The sequence below is a fragment of the Macrobrachium nipponense genome, chromosome 1, assembly GCF_015104395.2.
Source record: "Macrobrachium nipponense isolate FS-2020 chromosome 1, ASM1510439v2, whole genome shotgun sequence".
NCBI classification, from domain to species: Eukaryota; Metazoa; Arthropoda; class Malacostraca; order Decapoda; family Palaemonidae; genus Macrobrachium; species Macrobrachium nipponense.
The window spans coordinates 168,771,305-168,797,502 of record NC_087200.1 but is presented as its reverse complement, the minus strand read 5'-3'; the positions used below and the strand labels follow the sequence as shown (position 1 = coordinate 168,797,502).

At 44.8% G+C, this 26,198-nt stretch overlaps 1 protein-coding gene across 2 annotated transcripts in view; it reads left to right on the top strand.

Annotated features, from left to right (window-relative positions):
* The first annotated feature begins 4,930 nt into the window (after positions 1-4,930).
* LOC135219810 (histone deacetylase 8-like) overlaps positions 4,931-26,198 on the top strand; it is a 158,795-nt gene continuing 137,527 nt past the window's right edge. The window contains exon 1 of one of the 2 annotated variants that reach the window (XM_064256894.1): positions 4,931-5,227. The gene's annotated coding sequence lies outside the window, so the exon portion shown is untranslated. The remainder of the gene's footprint in view (positions 5,228-26,198) is intronic. The other variant, XM_064256893.1, reaches the window with a different exon arrangement.

Sequence of the window (26,198 nt, the reverse complement as noted above, 5' to 3'; positions counted from 1 at the left end):
GAGCTTTCAGAGATCTATACTGAGGCGCCGTATGAGTCCGTTAAAGATCTCTGAAGGTGAGCGGCGGTAGTGAGTCCCTTAATGGCTGAGCCAAACGCTTGGGTCACCGTCCAAACCGGAGGTCACCAGTTGTGAGAGGTGGACAAAGAGGCAGGTAGAAGTGTATGATTTTTATTACAGTCAAGGGAAAATAAAGATATACAGCATGCGGACGGAAATGTGGTCACCGACCCGCGAGAGAGTAAAAGTGGGTCAGCGAGACCCGATTTGTGTTTCTTGAGAGACATAAAATACAAAATATAAAAGTACACAATATGTGGTTATACAAGCTTTATACACTGACGGAAAGCCCGCTGAATGCTCTCTCAGGGGGAAATAAGAACAACGCGAATGATGAATTATGTACAGAGAAAATTATGAATAAGCGTTGTCCTTACAGGACAATCGCACGAAAAAATTTATCGGAAGAGTTATCGCACGAACGTAAGAAAATTTTTTTTTCATAAATTCACCATAAATCGAAATATTGTGCTAGAGACGTCCAATTTGTTGCAAAATGAAGGCAAATGATTGAATATTACTATAATATAAGAGTTTTAGCTTACAATTGCGTTTCTCGACTATTTCGGTAGAGTCAAAGTTGACCAAAGGTTGAAATTTTTGCAGTTATCGTTATTTATATGAAAATATTTCAAAACTGATAAAAGCTACAATCATGTGCATTTTTTTGTTGTATTTTACATGACATTGCGCACATTTTCATATATAATACTTCATGTAAAGGATAATTTAAAATGGTGCAAAAATTATGTCAAAGTGACAAAATAATTTTTGAGATGTGTCACTGATACTTTTTAGAGCGATAAGAAAGAAATTCGCGCTTGCGCGCCTGCGTAGCGATTGTAAACAAAACAACGCCTTGATCCGTGAACTCCCAGCATCCCCCAAGGCGCGTGATTCAAAAGTTTTCGGCTGGTAGGCCTATAAGTATTTTTCCGCGAATTTTTAAAAAAACTTTTTTGAGCCGACGTATGATACGTCCAATCGGCATACGGGAGACATTTTGACTCGACGTTTAATACGTCCAAACGGCGTAAGAGGGTTAATGATACACTCCCCCACCATTAGTGACAAATTACCGATACCCCATCCAATAGGGTAAACTACGTATGATTACATTGTTCTTCTATTGGTAATAACACCACCAACCTGTGTACTGATCTACACATAATCTTATCCATTTCACCATCATATCCCTTCCCATGCTTTATAATCTTATACCTTAAATCAACATCACAGACAATGCCATCTTGTCCTGGATCAGCTCTAATCACCTGTGCTAGTCTCCATGCCTCCCTCACAGCATTACTATCTTGCACAAGTACCACATCTCCATCTCTTACATTCCTCCTTGTATGCCATTTCTGCCTGATTAACAATGATGGAAAATAGTCTCGTTGCCACTTTTTCCAGAAGGATTCTATTATACTTTGTATAAATTTTAATCTCCTTTTGTGATCCCCACTAATATCGTACATCCCGCTTGGACAAAAGCAAGTGGACTGACCAAGCAACAGAGGTAGCCCCCCAACTCTAAACTAAATCCAGGTTTTGTTCCAATTGGTCTTTCATTCATCAGATTAGCAATACCAAACAAAGCAGTTTGTAACTCTCCAAAATTCAACACAGAATCTCCCACACTAATACAAAAACACCTTTTGACAGGTTTGATCAGCGCTTCACTTGCCCCATTATACCAAGGTGCGTCACTAGGCATATTAAAGATCCAAGTTACCCCTTCCTTTTCTCCAATGGTTTCTATTTTCTTGCTTGCTGATATCAACTGAGTTCCGTTATCTGAATATATAACTTTAGGAGCTCATCTAATAGCAATAAACCTTTGAAATGTGGTCAGAAAATCATCAGTACTGTATCCTTCAGCCAAATCCAAGTGAACAGCTCTAGTAACTAAACAGTTAAATATAACACCAAAGGCTTTACCAAGAGTTCTCTTTTTAACCGTGTCTCTTATTGTTAAGGGTCCAAACAAATCTATGGCTGTGTAATAGAAAGGTGGAGCAGGTTTCATTCTTTCTATCCTCATTTGACCCATGCATTGGTCTTCTAATTTCTTTGTTAATGGGAAACTGAAGAAGTTCAACCTTGTGAGAGAAATATGACTTCATAGCCTACTACGGAATATCTGGGCCACCGTCCTAACACTTAGATTACATACATAGACTACAGGACGGTAGATCTAGGATACCTAACCGCTGCTGCCCAGAATATGGCAGTTGCGGTTTTTCTATGCAGTTTTACCTACTGAACAAGAATTTTAAGTAATATTTATTCGGACGACTGTAATTAACTCCCAGAGGCCAGTACTAAACACGGCGAAATACATTGGACGCCCCAATCGCTAGTATGTCGTATCCGCGGTTACGTTTCTTGCAGGGTAATTCTAAAGAATAGTTCCCTACGAACTGCAAGGAACGTAACCGCGGATACGACATCCACTAGGGATTGGGGCGTCCAATGTATTTCTCCGTGTTTAGTACTGGCCCCTGGGGGTTAATTACAGTCGTCCAAATAAATATTACTTTAAATTCTTGTTCGGTAAGTAAAATAACATATGAAAACGTCAATTAAAGAAGACTGACAAGTTGTTGGAAGCCTCCAAGGCCTTGCAATACACATAACATGTGAAAAGCCAGTGGGGAAGTGCCCAGACAAGCTGCATCAGATAGGGAGCTCTCGCCCATACTTGCATCGCACATACTAACATAATTTTAAAGGGCAGGCAAGAACAGTGCATCAGATACATCTGGAGAAAAAACGAGAATGTGGCAACCCAAGAAAATAGCAGTGGCTGCCACAACACTGATGAACACTCGCTCTGCTGATTCTACATTGCTGACTACACTGCTCAGCGTATAATTCCTCAGGCACTACAGGTTTCTAGCGGACATTGTATGTATCTATCCTTAATAACCAAGGTAGTACCCAGACAGAAACAGAAAGTACATATACTAGTAAAAAAAAAGTGGTTGAGGATATCTAACGATTATGAAGATAAAAAAGGGAAGAGGTAATAGACAGAAACAGATATGGAAAATCTGGAAATGCATGAACAAAATATATAACCTTAAATTAATAATGATGATCTCATGAAAGATGAAAACCAGACAATACATAAAACCCGGAGTGAGAAAATGAAACCAAATAAAACGCTAGGAATAGATTAGTTAAAGCTAGTACTTTTGAAACTTAATGCAGATTGCAGAGCCCAGTATTGAATACGAATTAGCAGAAAGTAATACTATATCAAAAGTAATGAACACACAGACCTCTGGGCTTCGGTCTAAAATAAAATGGAAGCATGATTTCTATCTTTAACAGGATATAAAAGGATAGATACTTTGTATATATTTACATGCTGCATTTCAGATACGCAAAGTCACCCCTGTGTTGTAAAACTGTGTAAAAAAATTCGATTTATTGAATAAAGAAAGCAAATGAAAGTCATAATGAAATACAAATTACACGTTGAGGTAATAAATGCAGTAATAAATTATTCAACCATACACTATGTAAAATAAATATGTAATATAAATAATAAAATGTAACAAATGACATGTATGTAGTTACATACATGATCACAGAAATGAATAAATAAAGGAATGAATGAATGAAAGAATGGGTGGATGGATGGATGAATAAATAAATAAATAAATAAATAGAAAAGTAAATGTATAAATAGACAAGTAAATAACTGCAATTTGAAAACAAATCTTCAAGAATTGTGGTACTGTTTTATGCAGCTGAATTATTGGGTTTAGGATATTCATAATAATGAAAAATAATAAAAATCATAAAAGTACCTAGAAGTAAGGTAATGAATGTGATATTTCAATATTCTAAAACTGGTGCAATATGGATGATGGAGAGAACATTCAGTGCATGGGAGGAATAACAATAGTGAAACAAATAGAATGTCATGTGTAAATACCAATAGCAGAATAGATTGCTTGAGAGAATCGATATGGATTATGCAGAAAACACTCAATACGCTGATGGAATCAAATTACTGAAACAAATAAAATATATTGTCACTACAACTAAAAGGCAATTGGTTGCTTTCTAAAAAAAAAAAAGTTACATCAAGGCAAAACGATGGCAAATGTGGCAAATTCTGTCAAATGAAAGTTGCAGCCTATATATACCAGGTACTAAAGAGATGCTGCTCTGTAGAAACGGAAAATGCAAGTACTTATGTATGTTATAAAAATGTATGAATATTATAAAAATTTAAGTTTAAAACACAAGATTGAATGTGGCTTAAAAGCAGGAGCATAACCAGTAACCAAGCAACAATGCTGAAAGATACGAAGAATACCTGAGCATATGAAATAAGACTAGAAATTGGACTTCATTTCGTTAATCAATCGACATATAAAACAAGCGGCCTTACATGAAGTACATTCTTAGCAGTGATAAAAATAGTCTTCTTTCTGAGATAACCACGAACCGGACTAAAATAAAGTATTATGAAATCTAAGAAGTATATGAACGACTTATACATATATATAACTAAGGTTATAGCAGGTTAAAAAAAATCATCAATTGTTGCGGGGGGCCGCGGAGTTAGAGGCATAGATATAGAGGGTCCTCTCTATATCAATGGTTAGAGGCATGGGGAAGACACATTAATGACAAGTCAACCTTGATTATCTATAGTAAAGTCAAGACCATAATAGGAGACATTTGGTATGACCATAACGACAAGATATTGTTCATAGTACAACCGGACCAAACACAGACTATTAGGGCCCGTACACACTTGGAAACATTGTTTGCAAATAAAGTTTGCAAACAATGCTTGCAAACAATGCTTCCTAGTGTGGACAGGCCTTGAGAAGCGAATTTTTTACGATACGGAGAAGTAGATGGAAATCGAAAATAGGAAAGGATTTATATCACGGATAAACTCAATTCGAACAAACACATCGCAAGCAAATTAAAACGCGCGTGGGAGCCGTTTCAAGTAACAAGGAAATTATTACTACTGCTAATTTTTTAAAGTCTGGCGCCGCGGGAATCGAGTATCGCTAATTCGCCATACTCTTGTCCGATAGTACCTACCTACTAGCAACTCCCTTAAACTGAATCAGCGACAAAAAAAAAAAAGGGAACCACTCTAAGATCTTGAATTTCCATATTCCTTCAGGTAATTGATAATAATAATGTAATGAAGGTAGATCTATATTACTAGCTATTCCGCGGCGGCCTAGACTATGGCAGTTGCGCTTTTTCTAGCTACCTAGGCTACAACCTAGTATTCCCTAGGTGGACTACCTAACAAACTTCATGTTTATGGTATAAAAAGAAGTTTCAGGACATAGCCTATGGCTACATAGAGTAGTACTACAGACCAATCATTCAGTAGGCTACAGTAATCGGTAACATATTGCAAAGAATCCCAACTAAAATTAATAAAACCTACTAGGTATACTCAACTTAGGCTAATGGGTAATTTAAAGTCTAAATAGAATTTTATCTAGTAGGTAGTACCTAAGTATTACCTAGTACCTAATAGGCTACCTAGGTATTACTACCTACTATTTATTCGGACGACTGTAATTAACCCCCAGGGGTTTGTACTAAACACGGCGAAATGCATTTCACGCCCCAATTCCTGGTGGCTTTCGTATTCGCGGGGACGAACGATGCGGAATGCTTATCTACCTACTTAGCCTAGGTAGTAGGATAAAAAACCGCATGGTACAGGGGTGGACCATGTACGATCAATGTGTACAACCCCAAGAAAAGTACATTATAACACGTCCTGACACAGGAGTAGAGGTCTTTAGCTCCGTTTCTCACCAACAACAAGTCGCGTCTGATGCCCATCTCCGATGTCAGGACGCGTTATAATGTACTTTTTTTGGGGTTGTACACATTGATCGTACATGGTCCACCCCTGTACCATGCGGTTTTTTACCCTATGTATACTCGTTTTTCTCCATCTGTCCACCCGCCTGTGGTGTTTGCGTATGGTAACACTGCGTCCCGGGCTTTAGATCGGTAGTTACATTCAGCTTACATTCAACAATAATAACAAGAATATCCTATTTCAAATATTAACAGTGTAATTCGCATACAGTAAAATATTAAAACATTTCGGTTGCAAATGTACACACAGATATCCTTTTATTTAACTAAAACTTACACATAGCGTAACTAGTACTATCTAAAGCTTGGGACGCAGTGTTACCATGCACAAACACCACAGGCGGGTTGACAGATGGAAAAAAACAGAGTATACCTACAATAGTAGCTATAACCTAGCAATGACTAGTGTACCTTGCTCTAGGTAATTTCTAGTCAAATGAACTATGCAAAGGGTAACTAAACGTCCCCCTGAAGTTCTCCTTTTCAAATCTCTCCCCAAAAATCATTACCTTTGGGCGACGTACTAATATCCTTTATGGAATTTGCCTGTCGTGTCCACCTTTGCATTAGGTAGATGCAAATCGTAGCCTGATACCAAAATTGCTACTAGGGTAAATGACTGAAATGTGACCATTTATTCGAAAAAAGGCCACTTTCATCACTCTATATTTAGGGGTCAGAGATGTGTATTTCTGGTGATACCTAGAAGTATACTCTCGACATGGTTTGGAAGTCCTGTAAAGACGTTGGTCCTGTTGCTTAATAACCATTGGTGCCATGGAATGTAAAAAGCATAGTATAATCAATCAGTCACTACCTAGGTAGGCTAGGTAGCTGCTAATAGGCTATGAAACTGCTGTACCTACAAACTAGGGCTACCTGAAATAAGCATGTGAAATCTTCATAAAATAAGGTTCTATGTTTTCAAGGCAGTTTTTAAATCCAGTAGGTAGCCTAGGCTATACCTACTACCTAGGTAATTGTTCAAAGATACTTAAGAATTAGGCTAGGATATTTGTCAAAACCTCTAAGGCTCTTGCAGCAACGTAGTGGTTAATGTAAATAGGCTATGTTTTATGTTTTGTTTTACTAGATAGTCATAGAATCATGTCTATAAGTTTCCTGCTTAGGTATGGTAGTATTGAAAGTAACAATTACTCTGAATAGTCTACTAGGCTAACTGCTGACTGAATCATACCTATGCTTTCATTTTTCTGTAAAGAATAAATTACAAATTCTGTGCATTCATCCAACACAGAATAGATATAAATAAGACAAAATATCCAACTGCTGGAGCAGTATCACTCAAGGTAAATGCTCCTATTTCTTTCTTTGCTTGTGAATATACATATATGTTTTTATTTATATTTCTGGGCCTAACCTGTGTCGTCCCGTGAAATGTTCCTATAGCACTCATTTCTAAGGTATAAATATTGCTAAATATACAAGAGAGAAAGCTATATGGTTATGCCAGAGTTTCCTGGCTCTCTCACCCTTAATTAAGGGTGTCGGTATGGAAACTGGGGCGTGTGAAACCACTATCAGAGGTCCCCTGCCATTTAGTCTCTTCCTTTCTCACTATCCCCCGTTCTACAGAGGAGCCGTTCCAGGCCATCTACCGCCCGCTACTGCTACTACTAGCGTCTTGCCCGGCATTCCTTTGATAGCACTGTAAAAGAAAATCTCGTGACAAACTTTCTCGGATCCCCCCCGATATTACGAAAGAAAATCCGTCCTTGGACAGAAGTCAAGAGCCTGGCAAAATCAATACCATTGCAGTTTCCTCCGCCATCCCTGGTAGTTTACACGGACGCCTCTCTCAGCGGCTGGGGAGGATACTCCCAGCACGAAAAAGTGCAAGGGTCATGGTCGCTAACATTCCGCCAGTTACATATCAATGTACTGGAAGCCATGGCAGTATTTCTGACCCTGAAGAAACTCTCCGGCGAAGGAAATCCACATCAAACTGGTATTAGACAGTTCAGTGGTAGTCCACTGTATAAACAGGGGAGGTTCCAAATCGAGCCACATAAATCATGTGGTGATAGCCATCTTCTCCCTAGCAGCAAAGAACCAGTGGCACCTGTCAGCCACTCACCTAGCAGGAGTAAGGAATGTGGTGGCAGACGCCCTGTCAAGGACTACTCCGCTGGAATCGGAATGGTCCTTAGACGAAAAATCATTCAAGTGGATTTGCCAACAGGTGCCAGGGCTTCAAGTAGTCCTCTTTGCTACAGAATCCAACCACAAGCTGCGATGTTATGTAGCTCCCGATCTGAACCCTCTGGCTTATGCCTCAGATGCCATGTCAGTGGACTGGAACACTTGGAAGAGGATTTACCTATTTCCGCCAATAACCTTACTATTGAAAGTCCTGAACAAACTAAGGTCTTTCAAATGGCGAATTGCGCTAGTAGCTCCCAACTGGCCCAAGAGCAATTGGTTCCCTCTACTAGTGGAGTTGGGTCTCCGCCCCCAGCGGATACCCAACCCAAAATTGACGCAGTTAGTACAAACGCGGACTGTGTCTGCTTCCTCAGGAATTCAGAATGCCCTAACTTTATGGACTTCATGAAGTTTGCAGCGCAGAAGGATGCTAATATTGATCCCCTAAACACCCTGTTCCTAGAATCAGATAAACGAGAATGTACACTGCGTCAATATGATTCAGCAGTTAAGAAGCTAGCCACCTTTCTAAAAGACTAAAGGTACAGACGATGACTACGAATCTGGCGGTTACATTTTTTAGAACCTTGTTCGAAAAAGGCCTAGCAGCTAGTACTAGTATTACTATAACCAAATCTGCCTTAAAGAAAATATTCCAATTTGGATTCAATATTGACTTGACAGATTCGTATTTCTCATCTATCCCCAGAGCTTGTGCTAGATTAAGACCAGTACATAGACCTCAGACGGTCTCCTGGTTTTTAAATGATGTACTTAAGCTAGCTTCAGACACTGTCAACGAATCATGTACTTATATAACCCTTCTCAGGAAAACATAGGAGCCAGAATATCTGAACTGTCGACCCTTTCCAGAGAACCAAATCACATTGATTTCCTCCCATCTGGAGAAGTTCTGATTTTACCAGACCGGAAATTCTTGGCTAAGATCGAGGATTCACAAAATAGGTGTTCCCCATGGAAGATTGTCCCACTTCCACAGGATCTATCTCTATGTCCAGTAAACACACTGAGATCCTATCTAAACAGAACTTCCAAAAAGTCCTCAGGCCTTTTATTTATTAGAGAGAATGCAGAACCATCTCCCTAAAAGCATTCAGACAACAAATTCTTTATTTTATCAAACAAGCCAATCCGAAATCAATTCAGCATGTGCATGACATCCGAGCAGTGGCCACCTCAGTTAATTACTTCCATCTCATCAACTTTGATGATCTCAAAAGATATACGGGCAGGAAATCACCGACAGTATTTAAACGCCACTACCTAAAGTCTTTAGAGGCCGTTAAATACCCGGCAGTGGCAACAGGGAACGTAGTTTCCCCTGACACAGCCTAGCATTAGTGAAATAACTAGTCTTAATAGCCTATATCTCTCTTTATTTCTTTCTCTCCTACCTGCCTCGCTAGCATTCTTAACCTTGCCTTGGTTGTTTACCTGGTTGCACGATTGACCTTGGTTTCAACTGGACTACACTTTTGATCACTCCTGATTGTACATACTGATTTGATTGTATATATTTGTAAAAATCTTGTATTTGGGTGTTGGATGAATCTGTTCCTACCAGATTGATTGTATAATCTTATGTTTAATTAGGGTAAGGACAGTAGATTTAAGGATATTATTGGAATCTCTGTAGAGTTAAGAACTTTATTAAAACTACTGTAGAATTAATTATAATTCTTTAATTTTCCTTCCAGTAACTTGTTTACACTAGATTTCCAAGCTGGTGGGGCCAATTCTCTGTTACTATTTCACGGGACGACACAGGTTAGGCCCAGAAAAGGGATTTTGACAAAGGAAAAATCTATTTCTGGGCTGTGACCTGTGTGGCCCAGTGAAACCCACCCCTCTATCTTCCTCACCCTAACTGGCCCGAGCTTGGGTGCTATTCACAGGAATGCCGGGCAAGACGCTAGTAGTAGCAGTAGCGGGGGTTAGATGGCCTGGAACGGCTCCTCTGTAGAACGGGGGATATTGAGAAAGGAAGAGACTAAATGGCAGGGGACCTCTGATAGTGGTTTCACACGCCCCAGTTTCCATACTGACACCCTTAATTAAGGGTGGGCGAGCCAGGAAACTCTGGCATAACCATATAGCTTTTTCTTTTGTATATTTAGCAATATTTATACCTTAGAAATGAGTGCTATAGGAACATTTCACTGGGCGACACAGGTCACTGCACAGACATAGATTTTTCCTTTGTCAAAATCCCTTTATTATGATACTAGAAGATGCGCAAAGTGTGAGAGATAAAAATTAGTAGTGCAAATGTGTACTATTTGACTAGAAACATTATTTGGATTGCACTTTTTGAGACAGACAGTCGTGGAAAGGAGGGGGTAATGACATTCTGAAATATAGTGAAAGGGGTGCATGGGGCAAACAAGGTTGAGAACCACTGCTCTAGAGGTCTATCAGCCTCCACGATCAAAGGCTACAGTGCCATGTTAGGCTGTCTTCAAACATTTGTAGAGGGTTAGACCTACCTCTAATCAAGATCTTTCAGATCTCATTATGTAGATCATTTGACACCACAAAACAGAATGAGGTTGCAGTAGTTCCATGGAATTTGGACATAGTACTTAAGTGGTTGTCTGGCCTACGATTTGTTCACATGCGGAACAAACCTTCGGTCTTAACAATGGGATATTTCCAAGTGCAGCTGGTAAACAGGTTAATACAATGGGAGATTGTAAGTAAGGGATCTGTGAGATCTGGCAATGCCTGCATATAGGAGGTGAGATCTGGTCGAAGACTGCGTCTCACCCCATGATACCCAGTCTTTTCATGACCGCATTTGAGATTAGACGTTTACGCTTTGCTCTCCTTCCAAGCTGGATTTGTTTTGCCCATGTTCTTTATGGGAACCTGGAGGTACTATGTACCAGGAATGCCCTCCAGTTTTTTTATGGTTGGGTAGTGTTTTTTTTTATTTTGGTGATACGTATTGGTGATGTTAGATTTTCTGGTTAATTGTTTTGTTCATGCCACTTACCTGACAGATATATATATAGCTGTATTTTCTGAAGTCCGACAGAATTTCAAAACTCGCGGCACACGCAGTGGGCGGCCAGGTGGTAGTACCCATTCCCGCCGCTGGGAGGCGGATATCAGGAACCATTCCCATTTTCTATTCATATTTTTTTCTGTTGCCGGTCGGTAAACTACTGTTTACAGACCTCCGCCTAGGATTTTTTGGATTTGACTCTCATTTAAGTATCTGATTGACTTTTGGTATTGATTTTGGATTGTCGGATTGGCATACGCGATAGTGGACCGTTTTTTGACCTTGGATTGGCTTTTCTGTAAACGTGATGTCTGGATCAAGTGCAGTGAGTTTCAGAGTGTGTGAGGAGTGATTGTAAGGTGAGGCTACCGAAATCATCGGTAGACCCCCACACAGTGTGTATGAGTTGTAGGGGGCATGTTTGTTTGGTGGATGATCGGTGCAATGAATGTGATGGATTGACCGATGATGATTGGAAGGTGTATGATTCCTATCGGCGTAAATTGGAACGCGATAGGATCAGGAGGTCTTCCTCCAGGAGTGGTTCTACCAAAGGTAAGGGTACTAATATTTCTCCTGCTATAACACCTGTAGATTTTGCATCTCCTAAACCTGTGTTGTTGCCTTCGGGCCCTGAATCTGTGTCGGGAGAAGGTAATGCCCTTTCTCTTATTTTGGAGTCTCTACGTACTGTGGAGACCAAAGTGAAAGCCTTGGAAACTGGCTCAGTGCAAGTGCGTGATCGTGCCCCTAGTGTTGTGGAGGGGGCGTCAGATCGACCCCATAATGCCTCTAGGCCTAGACCGCTATCGGACTCCCAGGAATCAGGGAGGGGATATGTCGAAATCCGCAAGAGGGTTACGGGGGCTCCCCACCGATCTGGCATCCCTTCGGCAGGCCTTGTTGCAAAGTCCCAGGCTGTCAAGGAGCGCGCACAGGCGCGTATCCTTAAGGACTGTTTTTCGTCCTCCGAAGCGTCCTCCCCGCGCAAGGGGTGGAGCGCTCGGAGAGACTCTCGTCCGCTGAAAAGGACGTTTCGTGTTGAGGACGCTTCACATCCTGTATCGCCACTTTCTTCAGACGCTTATGACGCTTTTCCGCCTCAGAAGAGAGGTAGAATCTCATCCGACGAGGACGCTGGGTTGCGCGCACAGGCGCATATCCCTGAGAAGCAGGTAGCTGTACCTGTGAGAAGGAAGGAGGCGTCCCCTCGCCCCTCGTCTTCTCGCAGGATCAGCCTTGCTCCCTTTGTTCGTTCTTCTCCAACGAAGAACATTCTTTTGTCCCTTCAGGACCAGTTATCAACGCTTATGGCTCAGAGGACTCGCCCAGCAGCAGTCGAGCCTAAGCGGAGGAAGGACCTTAGGCTGCCCGTCAAGAGGACGAAGCAGTCTCCTTCTCCCTCTCCTCGTTCGTCTCTTTCGCCGATTGCGTCTCCTTCGGTGATTCGCCGATCTCGTTCGCCCACTAAGAAGACTGGTCGTCAGGACGCTTTCGTTCCCTCTCAACGTCATGGGCAGGCTGCTTGCTGTGATTCTCGAGAGGACGCTCAGGACGCTTTTGAGTGCGCTCAGGACGCTTTTGAGGACGCTCGGCAGGACGCTTTTCTGGACGCTTCGGTTCGGAGGACTCCGTGCGCGTATCCCTGAGAAAACAGATAACAAGTCTACCTTTTCGTTGAAGAAGCGTAAGGACGCTTCTCTTGGAAGTAAGGCGGCCTCGGTCGTCGTTAAGGACGCTCATCGCCGTCAGGACGCTCTGCCTCCTTCGAGCGGTAAACGCCACAAAGAAGACAGCCTAGATAAGGCTTCTACTATTAAACATCGGGGGTCTTTGATTAAGGCAAGACCCGATAGACGTACGCCCTCTCCGGAGAGGCGGTCTCCTCTTCCGATTAGGGAAGAAGGAGAATTGAGTAGTCCTGCTGACTCTGTTGAAGAGGAACCTTCTGCTGCCTCTTCAATCTCGGACTATAAAGTTCTTGTGCGGCTGTTGCGCTCGTCCTTCGGGGACAAGTTCCAGCCTGCAGCTCCCAAGTCTCCTCCTTCGCAGTTTTCATCCTCGAAGACATGTAAGACCCCGGAGTTTGTCGAAATGAAGACTTCACTCTCCACTAAGCGGGCCTTCAAGAAACTCCAAGACTGGATGGAACGAAGGAAGGATCAAGGCAAGACAACTTTCGCCCTTCCTCCCTCTAGACTCAGCAGTAAAGGAGATATTTGGTATGAAACCAAAGGAGACGTGGGTGTGAGAATCCCTTCTTCAGCTCAAGGGGATTTCTCCAGCTTGGTGGATTCTCAGAGGAGGTCCCTTTTATCCACTGCTAAAGTGACCTGGACCCCTACAGAGACAGACCATCATTTGAAGGGGCTGCTGCGGACTCTTGAAGTCTTCAACTTCTTGGACTGGTGCTTAGGAGTTCTAGATCCGCAATCTAGAAGCCCAGAGTCTCTCAGTCTGGGGAAGCTGTCCAGCGTGCTATCATGCATGGACAAGGCCGTCAGGGATGGTTCAGAGGAGCTTGTCTCTCATTTTGGGACTGCCTTCCTGAAGAAGAGAGCTTTGCTGTGTAACTTCACAGCTAGATTGGTTACTCCAGCTCAGAAAGCGGAGCTGCTCTTTTCTCCTCTTACGAGCCATCTCTTCCCCCAGACTTTGGTTAAGGACCTGGTAAGCAGTTTGCAAGAAAAAGCAACGCAGGACCTCTTAGCCCAGTCCTCGAGACGTCCGGCAGTTCCTTCCACTTCTTCGTCTTTTGTGCGACCGCCGAAGAAGGTTAAACCCTTTCGTGGGGCTCCTCCCTCGAGAGCAGCTCCTCGAGGGAGAGGGCTTGCAAGAGGAAGAGCTTCCTTCAAACCCAAGCCATCCAAGTGAAACGCATGTCCTTCAGATACCAGTCGGAGCCAGACTGAAGTCCTTTGCGGGAGCATGGAGAGAGAGACGACCCTTCCCTGGTCCCTCAAGATCGTGGAGCAGGGGTACAAGATCCCCTTTTTAGATTTTCCTCCTCTTTCCACGACTCCCAGAGACCTTTCTCCATCTTATCAGGGGGAAAAGAAACAAGTGTTGTTCGATCTTTTACAACAGATGATCGAAAAAAGAGCGGTGGAACAAGTCGCGGACCTGGGGTCTCCAGGCTTTTACAACAGGATTTTCCTAGTACCAAAGCAGTCGTTGGGTTGGCGTCCAGTCCTAGATGTAAGCAGGCTCAATCTTTTTGTGGAAACGACCAAATTCACGATGGAGACGCCTCATTCTGTTCTGGGAGCCTTGAGACCGGGCGACTGGATGGTGTCCTTAGACCTGCAGGGACGCGGTACTTTCACATCCCGATCCACCCTCTTTCAAGAAAGTACCTAAGATTCGTCTTGGGCAAAAAAGTGTGGCAGTTCAGAGCTCTTTGTTTCGGCCTGACCACGGCTCCAATGGTGTTCACCGTAGTCATGAAGAATGTGGCGAGGTGGCTACACTCTTCAGGGATAAGAGTTTCCCTTTACCTCGACGACTGGCTTATCAGAGCGTCGTCGAGAGAAAAGTGTCTGAAGGACTTGCAGTTCACGTTAGCCCTAGCGAAGTCCCTTGGACTTCTTGTCAACCTCGAAAAGTCGCATCTGACCCCGACACAGTCCATCGTGTATCTGGGGATTCAGATGGATTCAGTGGCTTTTCGAGCGTTTCCGTCCCAGGAACGTCAGCGGCTAGGATTAGAGAAGATCTCAGCCTTTTTGGGGAAAGAAACTTGCTTGGCGAGGGAATGGATGAGTCTGCTGGGCACCATTTCCTCGCTAGAAAGGTTTGTTTCCTTGGGAAGACTGCACCTCAGGCCTCTCCAGTTTTTCCTTGCGGACGAATGGAAGGCCAAGGATGATCTCAATGCGATCTTGAGAATCTCACAATCAACAAAGAGCCATCTAAGATGGTGGTTCGATCCGCAGAAGCTACAGGAGGGCTTGTCCCTAAGTCTTCTGAGCCCCGACCTAGTGTTGTTCTCAGACGCTTCCATCGCGGGCTGGGGAGCAACACTAGGAGGGGAGGAAGTGTCAGGCTCCTGGAGAGGGGAACGGGCAGCCTGGCACATAAATGTCAAAGAGCTAGCAGCGATCTTTCTGTCTCTGCAGTTCTTCGAAGGGAGTTTGACGAACAAAATCGTTCAAGTAAACTCCGACAATACCACAGCACTAGCGTATTTGAAGAATCAGGGAGGAACACACTCCAGGATTTTGTTTCACCTGGCGAAGGAGATTCTGCTGTGGGCAAAAAGAAGAAAGGTTACGATCCTGACGAGGTTCATTGCAGGAGTGCAAAACGTCAGGGCGGACCTTCTCAGTCGTCGGGAACAAATCCTACCGACGGAATGGACCTTACACAAAGACGTGTGTCGAGACCTTTGGAAGTTGTGGGGACGTCCTCTGGTCGACTTATTCGTGACGTCGAGGACCAAGAGGCTTCCTCTGTATTGCTCCCTGGTCCTAGATCCAGAAGCAATCGCTGTGGACGCGTTGCTATGGAGTTGGACGGGCCTAGACCTGTATGCCTTCCCGCCATTCAAGATCATGGGGGAAGTCATGAGGAAGTTTGCGGCTTCAGAAGGGACGAGGTTGACCCTGATCGCCCCGATGTGGCCAGCGAGAGAATGGTTCACAGAGGTCATGTCTTTCCTTGTAGACTTTCCAAGGATGTTGCCCTGGAGGAAAGATCTACTCAAACAGCCTCACTTCGAAAGGTATCACCAAAACCTCTCCGCTCTGGGTCTGACTGCGTTCAGACTATCGAAAAGTTGGCCAGAGCGAGAGGTTTTTCGAAAGCAGCTGCGAGAGCAATCGCAAATGCAAGACGTGCATCTACAAGAGCTGTATACCAATCGAAGTGGGCTTCCTTCAGGGCATGGTATAAAAAGGAGGGAGTTTCCTCTTCCACGACCTCTGTGAACCAGATAGCCGATTTTCTGCTCTTTCTCAGGAATGTGCAGAAATTAGCAGTCCCTACCATTAAGGGATATAAGAGCATGTTGTCAGCGGTTTTTAGGCACAGAGGCCTGGACCTTTCGGACAACAAAGATATCCATGATCTTTTAAAATCTTTTGAGACTTCGAAGATTCCCCAAACGAGACCGCCTTCATGGAACCTTGACGTAGTTCTTAGGTTCTTAATGTCAAGTCCTTTTGAACCTCTTCAAGCAGCGTCTCTTCGGAACTTGACAAGGAAGGCTCTTTTCCTAACTTCTCTGGCGACGGCGAAGAGAGTTAGTGAAATACAAGCTTTTAGTCATCTAGTGGGATTCAAAGGAGACAACGCTGTCTGCTCTTTGAGCCCAACTTTCTTGGCAAAGAATGAAAATCCTTCTAACCCTTGGCCGAAAAGCTTCGAGATCAAGGGTATGTCAAGTCTGGTGGGCCAAGAACCAGAGAGAGCCCTGTGCCCTGTCAGGGCTCTCAAGTTCTATGTACATAGAACAAAAGAGGTAAGAGGTCCCTCAGGTAATCTCTGGTGCTCTGTGAAGAGACCAGAATTACCTTTATCTAAGAATGCTGTTGCTTTCTTTCTGAGGGACGTCATTAAAAAGGCTCATTCATCTTGCCAGAAGACTGATTTGAGTCTCTTATGAGTGAAAGCTCACGAAGTTAGAGCTGTCGCTACCTCTCTTGCCTTCCAAAAGAACATGTCAATCAAGGACATTCTTGATGGCACCTTTTGGAAGAGCAACTCTGTCTTCGCCTCACATTACCTAAGGGATGTGAGAACGATTTATGACGACTGTAATTCTCTTGGGCCATATGTTTCTGCAGACACAGTCTTGGGAGCTGGAGGTAGCTCTTTCCCTATCCCTTAGTTAGGTTTAGGTTAGTTTTTATTGTTGTGTTTTTAGGTTGTGGTGAGTCTTGTGTGAAGATCTCCCATCTCTTAGTTTAGTGTTCAAGGGGTCTTTGGATAGTTGGTCAGGTGGTGGTCAGTTGCTTCGTTGCCCTCATATGTATGGCTCGATGGTCTTGTCACATTGAGGTCACGTCCCCGTTGACAGATCATCCAGAGCGCACCAGCACTACAGGTCTCCACCTGGCTGGCAACTCTGATTAAGCAAAAGCAGGCTTAAGTGACAGTAATCACAGAGTCTACTTTGCTAACAGGTGAGGAACCAAGATATACATCATCTACTTAATTTAAGTTTCCTACAAATCCTATTCTGTCTCTTCCCACCATCCGAAGGTGGGATTCAGCTATGTATATATCTGTCAGGTAAGTGGCATGAACAAAATGTTATTGTTATAATACAATTAAGTTTCATACATTCAACTTACCTGTCAGATATATACATAGCTATAGACTCCGTCGTTCCCGACAGAATTTCAAATTTCGCGGCACCCGCTACAGGTAGGTCAGGTGATCTACGCCCTGCTCTGGGTGGCAGGACTAGGAACTATTCCCGTTTTCTAATCAGATTCTCTCTGTCGCCGGCGGTATCAACATTGATGTTACTTCCTCCTGACTAGAATTCGTTTTCGCAAGCTTTTGATCATCTCTCGCTGATATTTGGTGACGTACTTGGATCGTTGTTTGGCATTCGCTATCGTGGACTGTTTTTTGGACTTGGTTTTTGGAATTCTTGAATATGTCTGACTCTAGTGTTAGTTTCAGAGTGTGTGTGAATGAGGGCTGTAAGGTGAGGATTCCGAAAGCTTCGGTAGATCCTCACACTACTTGTAGTGGATGTAGAATGGCTGAATGCTCGATTGATAATACGTGTGACGAGTGTGAGAAATTGAGTGCACAAGAGTGGAAGAATCTAACTTCTTACTTGAAGAAGTTAGAGAGAGATAGAGTGAGAAAGGCGGCTTGTAAAACCCGCAAAATGTCTGCTTCTCATGATTTACTATCTAGTTCTGTACCTTCTTCCGCTGATAATCATGACAATTCTGTTTCAGCCCGTTCACAAATTGCTAATCCCTCTAGTTCTGCTTCGGAAATAGCGGAACTTAGAGCTTCCCTTCAGAAAATGCAAGAAAAAGTCGCAGCATTGGAAGGTAAGGAAAGTGAATGTGGTTTCGCTAGTGATGTTAGTGTCCCCAGTGTAGTGGAGGGGGCGTCTGGTCGTCTCTGCGACGCTCCCAGGCCTAGACCTCTTCCAAGCTCCCTGGCCCGGAGGAGAAGGAATGTCGAAAGCCGTACGGGGGTTGTGGAGAATCCCCAACGATCAGGCGTCCCTTCGGCAGAATCGAGCATATCAAATAATGCCAAGGACCGCTATAGGAAAAGCGTCCTTCGAGAGTGCTTTTCTTCATCTAGTTCGCCTTCTCCGAGAAGAGGATGGAAGGAGTCGAAACTTTCCCGTCCGTTGAAGAGAAATATGAAAGAGCATGAACTCAATTCGAGTCCCGAGCGCTTCTCTGAAGAAGGAGCGCCTTCGGTAATAAAGAAGGCGAGGATACATTCAGACTATGGGTCTGGAAGGGATCCTAGAGCGCCTTCCAGATCTCCCTCTCCTGATTCGAAAGACTCCTCAACCAGGAGAATACTAATGAATATGCAGGAGCAATTAGCCTCGTTAGTAGGAACTCTTTATAAGGAGCCTACTAGGAAGAAGGATGATAGGCTTCCTATTAAAAGATCTAAATACCGATCTCCTGTCGGGCACGACGCACCCTTCAGGGGAGTTGTCGCTCAGGCGGCCATCTCTGGGGGGAGCAGTGCGTTAGACAGGAGTGAAGTAAGAAAGGAAGTTACTCCTGTCAAGAGTAAGGCGCCAACCAGGAGCCAGGCTCCGAGTAGGCGCGAAGAGCCAGTGCAACATTCAAGATCTTCAATCAAGCGCCAAGAGTTAGCGGAAGAGGAAGATCCTGTTAGGAGTAGAGCGCTTGTGAGACGGAAAGCGCCTACCGGGATCAATACTCCTACTAAACATCAGGCGCATTCTAAGGCGCCTACCAGGCGCCAGGAGTCATCGGACCTAGATACTCCTCCCAGGCGCCAGGAGTATTCTGGGCGCCAGGAGTATTCCGAAGCTTATACTCCTCCCAGGCGCCAGGAGTACTCTGGACTTAATACTCCTCCCAGGCGCCAGGAGTATTCCGAAGCTTATACTCCTCCCAGGCGCCAGGCGCCTCCCGCGCGCCAGGAGTATTCTGAACAAGATGCGCCTACTAGAAGCCAGGAGTATTCGAGGCGCTCTGCGCCTGCCAGGCGCCAGGAGTATTCCAAACACGTTACTCCTCCCAGGCGAGATACTCCTGCTGTACACCAGGCGCATTCCTCGTATGAAGAACCTGACACTCGTAAGAGAGTAAGAGAGGAGTCAGAAGAAAGAAGGGAGCCTTCTCCTTCCGAGCCTATGAACCCAGAAGATGCCTCGGAGGACGAAATGAAGGAAGGATCTTCTAATTATAAATTTCATACATTCAACTTACCTGTCAGATATATACATAGCTATAGACTCCGTCGTTCCCGACAGAATTTCAAATTTCGCGGCACTCGCTACAGGTAGGTCAGGTGATCTACTGCCCTGCTCTGGGTGGCAGGACTAGGAACTATTCCCGTTTTCTAATCAGATTCTCTCTGTCGCCGGCGGTATCAACATTGTTGTTACTTCCTCCTGACTAGAATTCGTTTTTCGCAAGCTTTTGATCATCTCTCGCTGATATTTGGTGACGTACTTGGATCGTTGTTTGGCATTCGCTATCGTGGACTGTTTTTTGGACTTGGTTTTTGGAATTCTTGAATATGTCTGACTCTAGTGTTAGTTTCAGAGTGTGTGTGAATGAGGGCTGTAAGGTGAGGATTCCGAAAGCTTCGGTAGATCCTCACACTACTTGTAGTGGATGTAGAATGGCTGAATGCTCGATTGATAATACGTGTGACGAGTGTGAGAAATTGAGTGCACAAGAGTTGGAAGAATCTAACTTCTTACTTGAAGAAGTTAGAGAGAGATAGAGTGAGAAAGGCGGCTTGTAAAACCCGCAAAATGTCTGCTTCTCATGATTTACTATCTAGTTCTGTACCTTCTTCCGCTGATAATCATGAATTCTGTTTCAGCCCGTTCACAAATTGCGAATCCCTCTAGTTCTGCTTCGGAAATAGCGGAACTTAGAGCTTCCCTTCAGAAAATGCAAGAAAAAGTCGCAGCATTGGAAGGTAAGGAAAGTGAATGTGGTTTCGCTAGTGATGTTAGTGTCCCAGTGTAGTGGAGGGGGCGTCTGGTCGTCTCTGCGACGCTCCCAGGCCTAGACCTCTTCCAAGCTCCCTGGCCCGGAGGAGAAGGAATGTCGAAAGCCGTACGGGGGTTGTGGAGAATCCCCAACGATCAGGCGTCCCTTCGGCAGAATCGAGCATATCAAATAATGCCAAGGACCGCTATAGGAAAAGCGTCCTTCGAGAGTGCTTTTCTTCATCTAGTTCGCCTTCTCCGAGAAGAGGATGGAAGGAGTCGAAACTTCCCGTCCGTTGAAGAGAATATGAAAGAGCATGAACTCAATTCGAGTCCCGAGCGCTTCTCTGAAGAAGGAGCGCCTTCGGTAATAAAGAAGGCGAGGATACATTCAGACTATGGGTCTGGAAGGGATCCTAGAGCACCTTCCAGATCTCCCTCTCCTGATTTGAAAGACTCCTCAACCAGGAGAATACTAATGAATATGCAGGAGCAATTAGCCTCGTAGTAGGAACTCTTTATAAGGAGCCTACTAGGAAGAAGGATGATAGGCTTCCTATTAAAAGATCTAAATACCGATCTCCTGTCGGGCACGACGCACCCTTCAGGGGAGTTGTCGCTCAGGCGGCCATCTCTGGGGGGAGCAGTGCGTTAGACAGGAGTGAAGTAAGAAAGGAAGTTACTCCTGTCAAGAGTAAGGCGCCAACCAGGAGCCAGGCTCCGAGTAGGCGCGAAGAGCCAGTGCAACATTCAAGATCTTCAATCAAGCGCCAAGAGTTAGCGGAAGAGGAAGATCCTGTTAGGAGTAGAGCGCTTGTGAGACGGAAAGCGCCTACCGGGATCAATACTCCTACTAAACATCAGGCGCATTCTAAGGCGCCTACCAGGCTCCAGGAGTCATCGGACCTAGATACTCCTCCCAGGCGCCAGGAGTATTCTGGGCGCCAGGAGTATTCCGAAGCTTATACTCCTCCCAGGCGCCAGGAGTACTCTGGACTTAATACTCCTCCCAGGCGCCAGGAGTATTCCGAAGCTTATACTCCTCCCAGGCGCCAGGCGCCTCCCGCGCGCCAGGAGTATTCTGAACAAGATGCGCCTACTAGAAGCCAGGAGTATTCGAGGCGCTCTGCGCCTGCCAGGCGCCAGGAGTATTCCAAACACGTTACTCCTCCCAGGCGAGATACTCCTGCTGTACACCAGGCGCATTCCTCGTATGAAGAACCTGACACTCGTAAGAGAGTAAGAGAGGAGTCAGAAGAAAGAAGGGAGCCTTCTCCTTCCGAGCCTATGAACCCAGAAGATGCCTCGGAGGACGAAATGAAGGAAGGATCTTCTAATTATAAAATTCTTTCGTCCCTGCTATTGGAGGAATATGGAGACTCTTTGACACCAGCTGCTCCTCCTTCTCCACGCTCTCTGTTTTCGAGCACGAAAACACACAAGTCTTCCTCCTTCCTTAAAATGAAGCCTGCTATTTCTATGAGGAGGGCTCTTCAATCTCTTGACTCGTGGTTCAAGAAGAAGAAGGAATTAGGAAGAACGGTCTTTTGTATGCCTCCCGCTAAACTTACAGGGAGGAGAGGCATTTGGTACGAAACGGGAGAGAATATGGGATTGTCTCTGTCCGTTTCAGCTGAATCAGACTTCTCGAGTTTGGTGGATTCGTCGAGAAGGCACGCTTTGAATGCAGCGAAGGTAACATGGGGGCTTTCGGAAACGGACCACCTCCTCAAGGGGCTGTTTCACACTTTAGAAGTGTTTAACTTTTTAGATTGGTCCCTTGGGGTTCTGGCCAAGAAATCGCAGGAAAAGGAACAACTCGACCCAGAAACCCTAAATAGCATCCTCGCCTGCATTGACAAGGCGGTGCAGGATGGATCGGCTGAAGTATGCTCCCTCTTTGGTGCAGGAGTGTTAAAGAAGAGGGCGGTTCACAGTGCTTTCCTCACGAAGGCCGTCTCTCCTTCGCAGAGAGCCGCCTTATTGTTTGCGCCTCTCTCTGAACACCTTTTTCCCTCGCAGTTGGTGAAGGATATCGCGCATTCTCTCACTGAAAAGGCCACCCAGGATCTCCTTAGACAATCCTCAAGGAAGAATAGGCCTGTGGCTAGTGAGGAAAAGAAAGTGACTCGACCAGCTCAGCAGCAGCCCTTTCGAGGAGGTCTTCCAACTAGATCGATCGCCAGAAGGAAGTCAACCGAAAAGAGGGGCAGGTCTTCCTTCCGTCCCTTTAAGAAAGGGAAGTGAGAATTCTGTCCTCCAGACACCAGTAGGAGCCAGGTTACATTCGTTTGCGAAAGCCTGGGAAGACATAGGAGCGAATCCTTGGACGATGTCGATTATCAAGAAGGGGTATCGCATTCCATTCAAGGACATTCCTCCCTTAACAACATCACCGAGGGAATTGTCCGCCAGATACAGGGACCCTGTTCTGATGGATACTCTTCGTCAAATGGTGGAACAGATGTGGGACAAAAGAGCAATAGAGCTAGTGCTGGATTGCAGCTCCCCGGGGTTTTTTACAATCGCGTTGTTTCTTGTAGCAAAAGCCTCGGGGGGATGGAGACCGGTACTGGACGTAAGTGCGCTGAACAAATTCGTCGAACAACAGAAGTTCAGCATGGAAACGTCTGCTTCAGTCCTTGCGGCACTGCGGCAAGGGGATTGGATGGCGTCCCTAGACCTTCAGGACGCATACTTCCACATCCCGATCCACCATTCGTCGAGGAAGTACCTTCGATTTATGTTCGAAGGAAGAGTCTATCAGTTCAGGGCCCTGTGTTTCGGCCTGTCCACGGCTCCTCAAGTCTTCACAGACGTGATGAAGAATGTAGCAAGACACTTACATTTGAAAGGGATAAACGTCTCCCTGTACCTGGACGACTGGCTCATCAGAGCCAGGTCTCAAAAGCAGTGTTTGGAGGACCTGTCAACAACACTGGAATTGACAAAATCTTTGGGATTGATCGTGAACCTCGAGAAGTCTCAGATGATCCCCAGCCAGAACGTGGTTTATCTGGGGATTCAGATGGATTCTCGGGGTTTTCGAGTTTTTCCATCTCAAGAGAGAATAAAGAAAGGCTGTGCCACAGTATCGAACTTTCTAGGGAAAGAGCGCACTTCAGCGAGGGAATGGCTGAGCCTTCTGGGAACCCTTTCCTCGCTCGAACAGTTCTTTCTCCTAGGGAGATTACATCTTCGACCGCTTCAGTTCTTCCTAAGAAGAAGTTGGAGTTGGAAGACAGGTCAGCTCTCAGACACGTTTCCAATCTCGGAAGAAATAAAACATCATTTGAAGGTGGTTGATTCGTTAAAGGAAAACAAAGGAGTGTCCCTACAAGTACGGAACCCAAGCCTGACATTGTTTTCAGACGCCTCGGAGTCGGGCTGGGGGGCAACATTGGGATCCAAAGAAGTGTCAGGCACCTGGTCAGCGGAACAGGTGTCATGGCACATAAATTGCAAAGAGCTCTTAGCAATTCACCTGGCGCTAAAGAGCTTCGAACACATAGTCAGGGGCAAAGTCGTACAGATAAATTCAGACAATACGACAGCCCTGGCTTATATCAAGAAACAAGGAGGGACGCACTCTTTTGCTCTGTACGAGCTGGCAAGAGATCTACTGATTTGGGCGAACCAAAGGAAGGTGGTTCTTCTAACAAGGTTTGTCCAAGGGGAGAGGAATGTGAGAGCGGACAGATTGAGCAGGAGGTTCCAGGTCCTTCCCACGGAATGGACACTCCACTCAGAAGTCTGTCAGAGCCTTTGGCGCCTTTGGGGGAAGCCTCAAATAGATCTTTTCGCCACATTCCTCTCCAAGAGGATAGAAACATTTTGTGCCCTGGTGGAAGATCCCCGGGCTTATGCAACAGACGCCTTTCTCCTGGACTGGTCAGGGATAGACGTTTACGCTTTTCCCAGTTCAAGATACTGGGGGAAGTAGTCAGAAAATTCGTGGCATCCGAAGGAACCAAGATGACTGCTGATTGCTCCGTATTGGCCAGCTCAAATTTGGTTCACAGAGGTGATGGAATGGACGGTGGACTTCCCCAGATCTCTTCCAAACAGAATAGATCTGCTCAAACAACCCCACTTCGAGAGGTACCATCAAAATCTACCCGCTCTTGCTCTGACTGCCTTTCGACTATCGAAAGACTTGTCAGAGCGAGAGGGTTTTCTCGCCAGGCAGCAATCATCTACTAGGCGAGTGTACCAATCGAAGTGGGAAGTTTTCAGAAACTGGTGCAGGTCGAAGAAGCTGTCCTCTTCCAGTACCTCTGTGACCGAAATTGCGGATTTCCTTCTGTTTCTTAGACAAAAGTCGCATCTCTCGGTACCGACCATTAAGGGGTACAGGAGTATGCTTTCAGCAGTCTTTAGAAACAGGGGATTAGATCTAACGAATGATAAGGATTTGCATGACCTCATTCGTTCCTTCGAAACATCAAAATCACTTGAACCTAAGGTTCCAAGCTGGAACTTAGATGTGGTCCTTAAATTTTTATCATCAGAGGAATTCGAACCACTGCACACTGCTTCGTTTCGTAACATCACTAGAAAGTGTTTGTTTCTGATGTCTCTGGCAACGGCAAAGAGAGTCAGTGAGTTGCACGCCCTTGAATCAAGAGTTGGCTTCAAAGGAGACTCTGCAATTTGTTCATTTCAGTCCCTTTTTCTTGCCAAAAATGAAAACCCTTCGAATCCCTGGCCCAGGAGCTTCGAAGTGAAAGGACTTTCTAGTTTGGTGGGCAGGGAGGCAGAAAGATCCCTTTGCCAGTTAGAGCTCTAAAATTTTATATCTGGACAAGAAGAAGCAGTTGGGGGGTTCGCAAAAAGGTCTTTGGTGCTCAGTGAAAGACCCCAAGAGAGCAATGTCCAAGAATGCCTTAGCCTTCTTTGTTAGAAGTGTTATTACAGAAGCTCATAAGAATTGTCCAGATGAGTCTTTTAATCTTTTAAGAGTGAGAGCCCACGAAGTTAGGGCAATCGCAACCTCTGTGGCGTTCCAAAGAAATATGTCACTCAAGAACATTTTGGACGCAACTTATTGGAGATGCAACTCCGTGTTTGCATCACATTATTTAAAAGACGTACGAGTTACGTATGATAAATGTTTTTCGTTAGGTCCGTTTGTGTCAGCACAGACGGTTCTGGGTAAAGGAGAAAGCACCAATCCTTAAACTGTGTACGTAACCCTCTTGTCGGATGTGTTCTCGGGTTTTCGGTGTATGGGAGTGTCAGTTGTCGCACAAGCGGCCTTCACTTCGCTTCATTTGAAAATCGAGTGACATCTGACTATTAGAGGGGTACAAAAAATTTGTGTTTTTGTATGTATGAGGTTTTGAGTTTGTGGTTGTTTGCTGAGAGTTTGGGGATAACTCTAAGCAATCTTAGAACTAACACGGGTTAGGATCGGGTGATCGGGATTGGTTGTGTGCTCCTTAAATAAATGCGTGTTGTCATATAAGCGGATGTGCTCCCATTGACAAACGCCAGTTAGGTTCTGTCGAGTAAGTGGAAGAGACCCCATCGACAGATCCACAAGAACTCTTGGCCACAGATCACTATCTCGCTAAGGCTCTTGAGATGAAGCAGACTCCTGGGCAGTAGCCACGAAGTCTTCCATCTAAGAAGGTAGGAACTAAGGTTTATTTATACCTACAACATATGTTGTTTACCTGTCTAGTCAGTTAGTTAGCTGTCTCTTGCCCTCCACCAAAGGGTGTCAATCAGCTATGTATATATCTGACAGGTAAGTTGAATGTATGAAAATGACATTGTTATGATACAATAAAGTTTCATACATACTTACCTGGCAGATATATACAATTGAAAACCCACCCAGCCTCCCCGCAGGAGACAGGTGGAAGAGAGAATCTGATTAGAAAACGGGAATAGTTCCTAGTCCTGCCACCC